The 12,216-nt window shown below is 43.1% G+C and overlaps 1 protein-coding gene across 2 annotated transcripts in view; it reads right to left on the reverse strand.

Moving 5' to 3' along the window:
• Nucleotides 1–12,216, reverse strand: part of THSD7B (thrombospondin type 1 domain containing 7B) — an 807,368-nt gene that overhangs the window by 135,012 nt on the left and 660,140 nt on the right. The gene's annotated exons all lie outside the window — the stretch shown is intronic.

A 12,216-nucleotide genomic window follows, 5' to 3' on the forward strand; every position in this document is an offset into this window, starting at 1 on the left:
GAACATGGGCCAACATGAAAAGGAGAATAGCAATATTGTGTTCGTTTGCAGTGATAGTAAAAAAGGAAATCCAAATATATAACCAATTAACACCTACGCTCCTTGCAGTGAGTGGTAGAACCGCTAATGTGCAAAATTTGATCCTGAAATCCTTATAAACGATATTAGAGTAATTGTTGGCACAGCCTATGAAGTCTAATGCCGCGTACACACGGTCGGACTTTTCGTCTACAAAAGTCCAACGGACGCCGACGGACTAAAGCTGGCTGGTAATCCGATCGTGTGTGGGCTTCTCCGGACTTTCAGCAGACTTTTTCAGCCTCAAATCCGACGGACTTTAGATTTGAAACATGCTTCAAATCTTTACGTCGTAACTACGACGGACCCCGAAATCCGCTCATCTGTGTGCTAGTCCGACGGACAAAAACCCATGCTAGGGCAGCTATTGGCTACTGGCTATGAACTTCCTTATTTTAGTCCGGTGTACGTCATCACGTACGAATCCGTCAGACTTTTGTGTGGTCGTGTGTAGGCAAGTCCGTTCGTTAGAAAGTCTGCTGCAAGTCCGCCGAAAGTCCGCCGGAAGTCTGTCGGACAGGCTGTCGGACTTTTGTAGACGAAAAGTCCGACCGTGTGTACGCGGCATTAGAACCAGGGAATTAACATACTACTTTGTGACAAGATGCCTTCCCCTGATGGGTTATAATATTTTGCTGTACTCCAGGCAGATATAAAACAGTGTTTTTGGCCAGTTCAGTAGTAAAAAAAAAAAAAAAAAAGTGTAATAAGCTCAAAAACAAAATATACAAAGAGCCCTTTACCATGTGATCAGCTGTGTCCAAACAGAGCTGATTACATGTATACAGACTTGCCGGTTATTGGCAGTCCTTTCCTCCCACATTGTGTCTATGGGAAGGAAACGAGAGCCAATAACTGGTAAGCCCGTCAGCACATTATTTACACTGATTATCAGTGCAGCCCATCAGTACCGCCTATCAGTGCCACCTTTCATTGCACCCTCATCAGTGCTGCCTATCAGTGCCACCTTTCAGTGCACCCTTATCAGTGCCTCCTCATCAGTGCTGCCTATCAGTGCACCCTTACAGGGCAGCCCCATCAGTACCACCTGTCAGTGCTGCCTATCAGTGCACTCTTATCAGTGCCTCCTCATCAGTGCTGCCTATCAGTGCCACCTTTCAGTGCACCCTTATCAGTGCCTCCTCATCAGTGCTGCCTATCAGTGCACCCTTATCAGTGCAGCCCCATCAGTACCACCTGTCAGTGCTGCCTATCAGTGCACTCTTATCAGTGCCTCCTCATCAGTGCTGCCTATCAGCGCACCCTTATCAGTGCAGCCCCATCAGTACCGCCTATCAGTGCCGCCTTTTAGTGCACCCTCATCAGTGCTGCCTATCAGTGCACCCTTATCAGTGCAACCCCATCAGTTTTGTAGTTAAAAAAAAAAGTTATGAAATCAGTAATACAGTGTAACCTTGGATTACGAGCATAATCCGTTCCAGGAGAATGCTTGCAATCCAAAGCACTCGCATATCAGAGCGAGTTTCCCCATAGAAGTCAATGGAAACTAAGATAATTCGTTCCGCATTGACTTCTATTACATGCAATACCGCATGTGGCCAGAGGTGGGGGGGGCACCGGAGAGCCTCGGAAATACTTGGGGACAGCTCGGGTGAACTCGGAAAGCCTCAGAAAGGCTCAGAATGGAGTATTTCCGAGTCCTTCTGAGTATTTCCGAACGGCTCCAAACCGTTACGAGTGTCCCCGGCGCCCCCCGCACCTCTGGCCAAATGCGGTACTGCACCGCCCATTAGCTTGAATTATGCTTGTTTTGCGAGACAACACTCGCAAACCGAGTCAGAATTAAAAAAAAAAAAAAGTTGCTCGTCTTTCAAAATGCTCGTTAACCGCGTTACTCGTAAACCAAGGTTCCACTGTAAACCCACAAACAAAAATGTAATATACAGTACATTGCAGTTTACCAATCATTAAATCTGATGGCTGCATTCATTATCTTTGTTAAGACTTTTTTCCTTTTCATTTTCACCTAGTAACACACCTCCTGTCTAAGGATGGCTCCACTCTGGATGAATGAGAAGCGGAGTCACCCTTGGATAGCAGCATTGTCAGTCTGGCAAGAGGGTTGTGTTAGATTAGCAGATCTACTGTAAATGGACTTGAATAATTAACCACTTTCTGGCCACGCTATAGCCAAAAGATGGCCACAGTGAGGGAAAAAAGTATTTGATCCCCTGCTGATTTTGTACGTTTGCCCATGGTAGGTTTATTTTAACAGTGAGAGACAAAACAACAAAAAAAATATCCAGAAAAACACATTTCAAAAAAGTTATAAATTGATTTGCATTTTAATGAGTGAAATAAGTATTTGATCACCTATCAATCAGCAAGATTTCTGGCTCCCAGGTGTCTTCTATGCAGGTATGAGCTGAGATTAGGAGCACTCTCTTAAAGGGAGTGCTCCTAATCTCAGCTTGTTACCTGTATAAAAGACACCTGTCCACAGAAGCAATCAAAAATCAGATTCCAATCTCTTCACCATGGCCAAGACCAAAGAGCTGTCCAAGTATGTCAGGGACAAGATTGACAAGGGAGACAAGGGTGACATCAGTTGGTGCGATTATTCGCAAATGGAAGAAACACAAAATAACTGTCAATCTCCCTCGGTCTGGGGGCTCCATGCAAAATCTCACCTCATGGAGTTTCAATGATAATGAGTCATCAGTGCCCTGATTATGAGTGCAGCCCCATCAGTGCAGCCTATCAGTGCACCCTTTTCAGTGCTTCCCTATCAGTGCCCCTTATCAGTGCCTCCTCATCAGGGCACCCTTATCAGTGCCTCCTCATCAGGGCACCCTTATCAGTGCCTCCTTATCAGGGCACCCTTATCAGTGCCTCCTCATCAGTGCAGCCCCATCAGTGTCCATCAGTGCTGCCTATCAGTGCACCCTTATCAGTGCCTCCTCATCAGTGCAGCCCCATCAGTGTCCATCAGTGCCGCCTATCAGTGCACCCTTATCAGGGCTTTCTCATCAGTGCCGCCTCATCAGTGCCTATCAGTGTCATGTCACCTCATTGTACATATCAGTGAAGAAAAAAATGACTTAATTGCAACATTTAAAAAAATTCCTTTGGGTACAGTGTTGCATGGCCGCACAATTGTCAATCAAAGTGCAACAGCACTAAATGCTGAAAATTAGCCTGAGCAGGAAGGGGGTGAAAGTGCCCTGTAGTTAAGCACTTAAAGCTGAACTCCAGCTAACACTTTTTAAAGCAAATAGAAAAGGGTTCCAAAAAAGGTAACCCAAGGTCGGACTTTAAAGGCACAGCAAACAAAAGGGATATGAAAAAATATATTGACATTTATTGAAGCACAGATATAAATATACATGTAATACAAAAAAAGGAAACATGAAAAAAGCATTAAAAATCATATATACAGGATATACATGATGTGAGCCCTAATGCGTCTACGCGTTTCGTTGTTAAACTTCTTCAGGACACATTCGGGGGCTCATTGATTGCAAGAAAGAAAAAAGGTCTCACTATCTTGCAGAGGAGTCAACACCAATAGACAGGTAGTCACAAAATGGAAATATTCAATTTCGGAACGGTTGACTCATAATAAGAGCAAGTCAAAGCACGAGGACATATAGGAGCCAACTGTGGGCAAACCAGTCATAGGTGTCCTAATGTGGCAGTCTCGAACAGGGGATACCATATAGGGTAAAAAAAATTGTATAGATCCATATAACATTGATATAGACAAAAAGGTCCTGATATAGACAATAAGAATGATAATATAGCAAAAACGCTCTCTCCCAGGGGATTTTTGCTATATTATCATTCCTACAGATTTGTTTTGGAGTACAACAGTCCGATTTGGACTGCTGTTTGTGAACCATATTTGGGGTACAGCCAAGCCCTCGTTTTGGCTATTTTGGATGGAAGGACCTTTTTGTCTATATCACCGCTATATGGCTATATACAGTTTTTTATTCTATATGGTATCCCCTGTTTGAGACTGCCACATTAGGACACCTATCACTGGTTTGCCCACAGTTGGCTCCTATATGTCCTCGTGCTTTGACCTGCTTTTATTATGAGTCACCCGTTCCGATATTGGATATTTCCATTTTGTGACAACCTGTCTATTGGTGTTGACTCCTCTGCAAGATAGTGAGACCTTTTTTTCTTTCTTGCAAACAATGAACCCCCGAATGTGTCCTGAAGAAGTTTGACAACGAAACGCGTAGATGCATTAGAGCTCACATCATGTATATCCTGTATATATGATTTTTAATGCTTTTTTCATGTTTCCCTTTTTGTATTACATGCATATTTATATCTGTGCTTCAATAAATGTCAATATTTTTTTTCATATGCCTTTTGTTTGCTGTGCCTTCAAAGTCCGACCTTGGGCTACCTTTTTTGGAACCCTTTTCTATTTGCACTTTCATAATTAATTACGGATGAGGTAATTGGAGTGCTTTTTTTTATTATTTTTATTTTCACTGATGATCAGTGCCCTGTTTATCAGTGTAAACAATATACTCACTGTGCCCTATCAGACTTGCCAAAACAGCGTGTGAGGAAAGAAACACCGACAACTGGAAAATCTTTTTTCATGTGACCGCCTGTGATTGGACACAGCTGATCACATGGTAAAAGGCCACTGTGATTGGCCCTTTACCGTGAATCTGTAATCAGCTGTCTCCAAAGGACACCCACATGGGGGGACATCCATGAACGTCTTCCCAGAACTGGAGAGCCATGCTGTACCCATCTTTCGGCTATAGCACGGGCAGAAAGTGGTTAGGTTACCTTTTTTTTCTGTTACACATATCTGTAAATGAATAAGGATGTGTGTTTTGTGTATTGAATTCAATTTCTGATTATTTTTTTCAGTTATGTGAACTGGTGGAGGTGTGACCACAGATGTGCAGATTGCACCTTTTCCCCTATAATCCTGGCACTAAAAGTGTCCCTCTATGTAGTATCAGAAACTTGGCAGTCATGCTCCAGGAAAGTCAGGGTGTCCGCGGACGGACGGCTCCCAGGAATACTCAGACAACCTGTGCCTCAACAGCTGGTACTGAACTACATGTTCCAGTGAGTACTGCATGCCAGAGATACTTCTAATTCTCATCATCACAGCGGAGGGTAATGGATGGGAGAGTACCCATAATTAAACAATTACCTCAATTTCGACCAAATTAATTACATTTTATCGTTTTATAATTAAATTATAGCAATTTGCATTTTAATTAAACGTCTGTGTTACATTGTAAGATGCAAAAAAAAATCATTGCAAACATTGAATATTGAAACTGCTTCCTAATATGAGAGTAATAAGGTGTCATTAGAAAGGTGTCAGGCTGGTAGAATACTACCTCTTACAAAATGGTATATTAGATTTCAAGATTAAAGGACCAGTAAACCTAAAATACAAATTTAAGCCTAACTCTGAGCAAAACTCATTTAATCTTTGATACAGCCGGCAAGGATTAGATCTTCTAAATTTTTATAACTGCCATCTGTGTTCCTATGGGGGAAATCTGCCCTCATTACGTGGAAAGGAAGTGGTGTGAATTCTTTCTAAATGGAATATAAGCAAACGTTTTTTTGTTGCATGGGGAAGAGTTAGGACTTTGATCATGTTTTTTTTGTTGTCTATATGGAGAGTGATGAATGAAGGGAGCGTGATCAGTTGCTCACATCAAAAAGTATAAAATTTATTCAAATGAAAATAAAAGCCAATAAAGGCAAATAAAAGCGATTAAATAATGCCAATACTACGTATCAATACAAACAGGTAACAAAATATAAAAAAAATGGAAATTTAAAGATAAAAATGGGTAAAAGTATCATGAGCCCATATTGAGGCGGGTGTTTAGAGTTGACTGACGCGTTTCGAGGATAACCTCTTCATCAGAGCCTTTGAGAACCAGGGTGCAGTCTCTATGGGCCAGTAGGCCAAAATATGTACATCAGCATAATGGCTGGTTGGAAAAGATGGCCTCAAATGGGGAATATAGTTTTCTGTGTTCCATACCAGTCCACGTATAAGCGTTCTATGTGGTAGTAGATGGTGTGTGTGTTCTCCTTTAAATTTGTAGAGAAGGGATTGTAGGATGGTGTGGACCTGTCACTGGCTGGATGAGAGGGAGATTATTCAGCCTGTCTGCGTCCTCCTGGGAAAGCGCTGTCCTGTAATGGAGAGGGTGGAGGTGGGTGAAGATCTCTTGAGAGGTTACTGCAGCCAAGTGTGTCTGCAGCTGTCTCCCTGCCTCAGATAAAAGAGTGATAGCCTTGAGGCAGAGAGACAGCTGCAGACACACTTGGCTGCAGTAACCTCTCAAGAGATCTTCACCCACCTCCACCCTCTCCAATACAGGACAGCGCTTTCCCAGGAGGACGCAGACAGGCTGAATAATCTCCCTCTCATCCAGCCAGTGACAGGTCCACACCATCCTACAATCCCTTCTCTACAAATTTAAAGGAGAACACACACACCATCTACTACCACATAGAACGCTTATACGTGGACTGGTATGGAACACAGAAAACTATATTCCCCATTTCAGGCCATCTTTTCCAACCAGCCATTATGTTGATGTACAGATTTTGGCCTACTGGCCCATAGAGACTGCGTACTGGTTCTCAAAGGCTCTGATGAAGAGGTTATCCTCGAAACGCGTCAGCCAACTCTAAACACCCGCCTCAATATGGGCTCATGATACTTTTACCCATTTTTATCTTTAAATTTCCATGTTTTTTATATTTTGTTACCTGTTTGTATTGATATGTAGTATTGGCATTATTTAATCGCTTTTATTTGCCTTTATTGGCTTTTATTTTCATTTGAATAAATGTTATACTTTTTGATGTGAGCAACTGATCACGCGCCCTTCATCCTTCACTCTCCATATAGCCTTACCTGACCACCCCGGGGTCATTTTCTGGGCAGCGGGACATGCAACACCATCTCTTTCAGCTTTGCAATAATTTCACAATACTACTTTTCTCAAACCCAAACAGACCCTCACAAGTGCAGGAGTAATCTTTCCTTGTCCACAATTTTTTTGTTGTCTGTGTGAAGCACCTTCCTAGCTAGGTTGCTAGTAGTTTTGAGGCAAATTTAGTTTGAGACTCATCTTTAGCCAGTGGAGCGAAGTTTTATTGCTTTTGGCTGTTATTTGTTCTGCTGGTTGCAGGTTCGACTGCTTCCCTCTGATTTCTGGTAAGTTCCAAAATTAAGTGGAAGAGGCAGACCCTCAACTTGCATATTCATACAGCCTTAGCCAACCCCTGGTAGAAAGAATGACCGGTAGGGGGCTGAGGTGTGTATAAATAGTCTGCCTAGAACAGCAGCATCCTTGCCCTGAGGGCTGTGGTCCTCTGGGTCACTTAGCTGAAGTTTGGAAAAGGCCACCAGGGTCGAAAGCTGAGGGATCCATGTCTAAAGTTGCTGGGAGCAGTTTTAAGGAAGTCCACAGAGGATCTGACCTGGAGGTACAGTACAGCAGGGACGTGCAGTTGGGGGAGGCAGGTGAGGCAGAGCCATGAACATTAAAAAAAAAAAAAAAAAAAGAGACCCCAAATTTGACCACCACTGGTAAAAACCTATGGTTCCGGAGATACGGGGCTCCTTGTGCAGCCTGTCAGAAGCTACATACAGAGAGGCCAGTTTAAATACAAGCTGGCACACTGTGTGCAGCAGTAGACTAAGAGGATGAGCTCACAGTGCCTCTCCTCACTTTTCGTCAGAGGAACGGAGCTCAATGGGCAGCTTGGAGCCTTGGACCAATGGTAAAGTACCATTGGCCCAAGCTGTCCAATAAAAATACTGCAGTGGAGGCACGCCTTTCACTGCAGTGTCATAGAAGGGGCATGTGTGTAAAAGACAAATGCTCCCTTCCAGCCCAGTCCTCTTAAAGTGTTTGTTAACCCTAATGCCCTGTACACACGACCGGTTTTGGCGTTGGAATAAACCGAAGGCTTCTCTGACGGAACTCCGACGGAATTCCATTCAAGCGGTCTTGCCTACATACGGTCAAACCAAAGTCCGACCAAAGTCCGAACCGTCCAGAATGCAGTGACGTACAACACGTACGACGGGACTAGAAAAAGGAAGTTCAATAGCCAGTAACCAATAGCTTCCTTCTCGTACTTGCTTCAGAGCATGCGTCGTTTTTGGTCTGTCGGAACAGCATACAGACAAGCGGTTTTCCCGATAAGAATTGGTTCCATCGGAAATATTTAGAACAAGTTCTATTTCTAGGTCCATCAGAATTTTCTAAAAATAATGTCCGATGAGGCCTACACACGATCGGAATATACGATGAAAAGCTTCCGTCTGACTTTTTCTGTCGGACATTCCGCTCGTGTGTATGTGGCAAAAGAATACAAACACTGCCAGACCTTCTTTTAGAGCCTGCCAGAGCACACTGCAGTAGTCTTTCATAAAAATGAGCATTGTAAATACCGATCTACAACGATCCACAGGCCGGTCACATGACTCGCAGCCGCTGTATGCAACCGATGGATGGCTTCTGCTGGAGGGGCCGTGATCCCCCTCTGACTTTAGCCAGGGAGATCATGCCTCTCCTGCAGTAGCCCTGGAAACCTGGCAGAGAGTCACGTGACTGGCCTGAAGAGAGCGCTAAAACGGTATTTACAGCGCTCTTTTTTCTATAAAATAATAATGCAGCGTGGTATGCTAGGATGTCATAGCGGAGCTGGCAGTGTCCATTTACAAGTTTTAATTTTGCTAACAGCGGCGGAAGGGGGGGGGAGGGCGGAGTTCAGGGGTGTGCCTTGCACAGTGTTCAAAGTGTAGGGGCGCACTATGTATAGAGTTCAGTTCCAGGGATGGCTTATGCGCAGACTGCAGAGTTAAGGGGTGTGCTATATACAGAATGCAGGGTTCAGGGGTGTGCTATATACAGAATGCAGGGTTCAGGGGTGTGCTATATACAGAATGCAGAGTTCAGGGGTGTGCTATATACAGAATTCAGGGTTCATGGGTGTGCTATATACAGAATGCAGAGTTCATGGGTGTGCTATATACAGAATTCAGGGTTCATGGGTGTGCTATATACAGAATGCAGGGTTCAGGGGTGTGCTGTGTATAGAGTACAGAGAGGTCATTTTCACATTCTGGAGAGCTGTCTCTGCTGTGCCCTGCTGTGAGTTACATCTGGAAGCTGCTGAAAGCAAAGCTGTCTATTGTAAGCACAAAAGGCTTCTGTGTTTACAAGTGACAGCAGGGAGCGGGGGCAGAGAGTGAGAGCCAGAGGTGGTGGAATGGAGTTCTGCCACATTTCGGCTGCAAAACCGGGTGGGGGCCACATCACAAGGCCTTGGCCGGCCCATAGGCCTTGTGTTTGACATATGTGCTGTAGTGCAATCAAGAATGCAGCTTGCACCGAATAATGCAGGATTACAATAATCAAGTTTCACAGTCAACGTTTTTAATGATGTTGAAGATTATTAATGTGTCATAGACAATACGTAATGATGCATGTATTATATATATTTATGGGTATTAAAAGATGTGAAATTAATAATTCTTCTCAAGCTGCATCATTAAACTGGTTAATGACTATACCGATAATAAAAATGATACCGGTTATTTTATAGGTTGAATACATAAAGCATATTGATATGGACTGTTAAGCGTCACGCCACTGACTTCGCAAGGTACTCGGGATAAAAAAAATGTTTAAAGCCTTTATTTTTCTAACTTATTCAAATTAAAACCTTAAACATTTGTGTTTAAAGATTTTTAAAGTATATCTAAAGCCAATACTACTTTTTTAATTTTAATATTAGATGAAGTATGGGTGTGTTAAACCCCCACCAGGTTTCCTTGCTGTCTGTGTTCCACTGGGGAGAGTTACCTTCACTTCCTGTCCTGTAGATACAACAGGAAGTAAGCAGGAATCTCTTTAAATTAACCACTTCAGCTACGGAAGATTTACCCCCCTTTCATGACCAGGACATTTTTTAGGATACGGCACTGCTGACAATTGCAGCGTCGTGCGACACTGCACCCACATTTTTGTCCTTTTTTCCCACAAATAGAGCTTTCTTTTGATCGTATTTGATCACCTCTGCGTTTGTTTGTTTTTTGCGCTATAAACAAAAAAATTAAAAAATTAAAGAAAAAAAATAATATTTTTTATTTTCTGCTATAAAACATATCCAATAAAAAAAATTTAAAAAATCGAATTTCTTCATAAATTTAGGCCAATATGTATTCTGCTATGTTTTTGGTAAAAAAAAATCCCAATAAGCGTATATTGATTGGTTTGCGCAAAAACCTGAAGCGTCTACAAACTATGGGATATATTTATGAAATTTGTATTTATTTTTTTTTTACTAGTAATGGCAGCAGTCAGTAAGTTATAGGGGGACCGCAATATTGTGGTGGACAAATCGGACACTAACTGACACATTTGACACTTTTTTGGGAACCGGTGACACTAATACAGTGATCGGTGCTAAAAATATGGACTGTCACTGTACTAATGACACTGGCTGGGAAGGGGTTAACATCGGGGCGATCAAAGGGTTAACTGTGTGCCTAGCCTGTGTTTGTCTACAGTTGGGGAGGTGCTTTTACTAGGGGAAGGCATGGATCCATGTCCCTGTTTTGCAGAGATCCATGCCTTCCTTAATGACAGAATGGCAATCTGAATCATACAGGAATACAAATGTATAAATGTAATCTTTTTCTTAAAGATATATACTTATACAATGTTTTGTACATCTTGAACCCTATAACTGCACCCACCCAATCAGTCCTGAGGAAGCGAGTTAGTCTCGCAAAACATATTGACATATGAGTATAGAGGAACAGTGGACTTAATTCCCGATATCCATGCTGACATCATACATGTTAATTCTATTGATGGACTCACCATATAATACTGCTTAGAGGGCTTTCACACCGAGCCGCCACCAACGTCAGCGGTAAAGCGGCGCTATTTTTAGCGCCGCTTTACCATCATTTTATGACGGTATTTTATATTTATTTATTGTTTATTTCATTCGCCGAAAAGGGGTTAAATCCGCCCGCAAAATGCAGCCGGAGCGGCGTTTTGCTGGCGGTATCGCAGCGCTGCCCCATTGGTTTCAATGGTGAGCAGCGGTGGAGGAGCGGTGGGGGAGCGGTGGAGGAGCAGTGAGTTCACCGCTCCTTCACCACTCCAAAGAAGCTGCTGGCAGGACTTTTTGTGATGTCCTGCCAGCGCACCACTCCAGTGTGAAAGCCCTCGGGCTTTCACACTGGAGTGAATGGAGCCGCTTTTTTAGCACTGTAGCGCCTGAAAAACGCCGGCAGTGTGAAAGGGGTCTTAGCTGGATTTGATTATCCATGTTTGGGATTGGGTATCTTCTGATCTATTGAAAGCGGTTGTAAACCGCTGCACGTTTTCTTTTTTTTCTTACCTGCAAGACAAAGGCATAATGTGCTAGTATGCGTTGCATACTAGCACATTATGTGAAGCTTACCTCAAAACGAAGCCTTCCAGCGATGCGCTGTCATCCCTGGAGATAGGCTTCCATCTTCACCCGTCTTGCTCTTGGGCTCTGTGACTGGCCGGAGCCGCGATGACGTCACTCTCGCGCATGCACACGGCAGCCGCTGGTCACGGCACAGGGCTCTGAAGAAAATGGCACAAGTGGCTGTTCCTTCAGAGCGCATGCGCCATTTATTTAGCTGGCTGCATGTACAGTAAATGTCTCCTAAACGGCCTATAGGTAAGCCTTTTTATAGGCTTACCTATAGGTAAAATTTAAAGATGGAAGTTTTTTTTTTTTTAAAGGTGTAATTTTATTTTTACACATAAACAAACAAACAAATATACATATACATATGTATCAATATCGGAGCGAACATCGCTCAATCAATAATAATATACCTATTTGCACCCGATTTTCATGGTATAAAAGTGAGTGTTATACGCCAATAAATCTCGTATCCTGGTCCATATTTCTGGACCTCAGCATAGCTGGTGGGTGTGACCAGGGGACTTAGTACCCCCTCACTTTCCATGGCCCCCCTCTTCTCCTGATAGCTATATCAATCAGCATCTATTGGATGGGATCTGGGGGAGACTCTATGCCACAACATTTTTTTCCTCTTTTAATCTTGATGAATGATCAAATGTA

This window comes from Aquarana catesbeiana, linkage group LG06, assembly GCF_042186555.1.
Source record: "Aquarana catesbeiana isolate 2022-GZ linkage group LG06, ASM4218655v1, whole genome shotgun sequence".
NCBI classification, from domain to species: domain Eukaryota; kingdom Metazoa; phylum Chordata; class Amphibia; order Anura; family Ranidae; genus Aquarana; species Aquarana catesbeiana.